Source organism: Gekko japonicus, unplaced genomic scaffold (genome assembly GCF_001447785.1).
Source record: "Gekko japonicus isolate JY-2015 unplaced genomic scaffold, Gekko_japonicus_V1.1 scaffold3863, whole genome shotgun sequence".
Lineage (NCBI taxonomy): Eukaryota > Metazoa > Chordata > Lepidosauria > Squamata > Gekkonidae > Gekko > Gekko japonicus.
Window position 1 is genome coordinate 93504 of NW_015174367.1, and position 2098 is coordinate 95601.

The window sequence follows — 2098 nt, forward strand, 5'->3', positions numbered from 1 at the left end:
TACCTCACGACACTTTTCTGGTACGAACAGCCCCCCAGCAAAGGTCCTCGGCTCTTGGTGTCCAGCCTCCCAGGTCAGGACGAGGAGGCAAGGAAGCACGGGAGAGGATTTACAGCTCACCTTAATAAGACGGAGACCTCTTTCAATCTGACAAAGGACTCTGTGGAACTGAGAGACTCCTCTGTCTACTTCTGTGCCTTGAGTGACACAGTGACAGGAGGAGAGGAACAAAAACCCAAGGAGAGGCAGAGCACAGAAGCCCTGCTCTGGAAAACCTTGCTTGAGGGGAGGCACCAGTTCTCATCTGCCAAAGGCTTTGTGTTTTTCCCGCACCAAAGTACACTGGATAATATTATCTGTCGGCTGGTAGCTTATAACATGTTCTTAAAGAATATGAATTTGTTGCTCACACAGTATAACCATTCAGTTCGTCCCTGAGATTATAAATGACCTCACCTTGATCGTCTGTTCCCATTCCAGGACCTGAATATTCTACACAAAGCACAATCTTGTGTCAATTTGTTTAAAAGAGCCGGTTGGGTGTCTTGGTTAAGTGCACGGACTCTAATCTGGGAGAACCAGGTTTGATTCCCCACTCCTCCACTTGCAGCTGCTGGATGACCTTGGGCAAGCCATAGTTCTGACAGGAGCTGTCCTCGAAAGAGCCGTGCCTGTCAAGAGCTCTCTCAGCCCCACCTACCTCACAGGGTGTCTGTTGTGGGGAGGGGAAGGAAAAGGGATTTGTAAGATGCTCTGAGACTGCAAGTGAAGGGTGGGGTAGAAATCCAATTTCCTCCTCCTCCTCCTTATCAATTTAAATATTCCCCAGACATAAGGCTGCGGTCACACACACGAAATAATCCACTTCCAATCCACTTTCAGTGCACTTTCCAACTGGATTTTACTGTGTGAACTGGCAAGATCCAGTTGGAAAGTGCATTGAAAGTGGGTTGGAAGTGGATTGCTTAGTGTGTGTGATCGCAGTCGTAAGGTTGGCAGACCTCCAATGATGGTGGGTGTCCCCTGCCACCGGGCTCCACCCTGCACCTAGTGGTGCATAACACTAAAAAAGTTAGAACAAGGCTGCCAGACACAGATCTCCTGGCTATGCTACACACAATGCCATATGATAATTATCATGGAGTTTTGCCCCTCACCCAAGTCCCTACATCACTTCCCAGTCAAGTAGGCACGTTGTGTTAATTCCCAGCGTTCTACTCCACTCCTGGAAAGTGTACAGTCCATTCCCTGCCAGCTGCTCCAAGGGTTCTGGTAACCCTACCTCCAGCTCATGTTATTAACTCCCCAGACCAAATGGACTCTTGGGTCATGGACAGGGCATCTAGGATAAATCATGTCACGTGCTTGAATCTTCTCTGCATTCCAAAGACTGAGTAGTCCTTCAACAGCGACACTGGCCAGTTTGGTATAGATCTCTTAAAGCACTCTCAGGGACACGTGGAACTCACTGCTGCAGGACGTGGCGGTGGCTATAAGCATAGACAGCTTCAAGAGGGGACTGGATAAACATATGGAGCAGAGATCCATCAATGGCTATTAGCCACAAGGGATCAGTGGAACACTCTATCTGAGGCAGTGATGCTCTGTATTCTTGGTGCTTGGGGGGCAACAGTGGGAGGGCTTCTGAAGTTCTGGTCCCGCTGGTAAACCTCCTGATGGCCCCTGGGTTTTGGCCAATGTATGATATTGTTGGACTGGATGGGCCACTGGCCTGATCCAATGTGGCTTCTCTTGTGTTCTTAACTATGAATTCAAACCAAATTTAAATCTATTATTTATTTTCCAGCTCTGGGAACTCCGGGAAGATAATTCTGCTGTGAAGGGATCCTTAATAAAGAGTCCTGCATGCTTTCACTACAGTTCTCAGTTTTCTTTGAGAGCTGTCAATTACCGTTTTCAAATCATGTTAAATCCATAAAGCAAAACGAAGATGGATAAACTTCCCTGTGTTTGACTGTAGGACTCTCTCGTGTTTATATTTTTAGCCACTAGAGGGCAACCTAGAATTTCAAATGGTTCCCATGTAGAGATGTAAAATTTCTGGAAATTTTGAAGCTCAGAAAAAAATTCTGGAAAA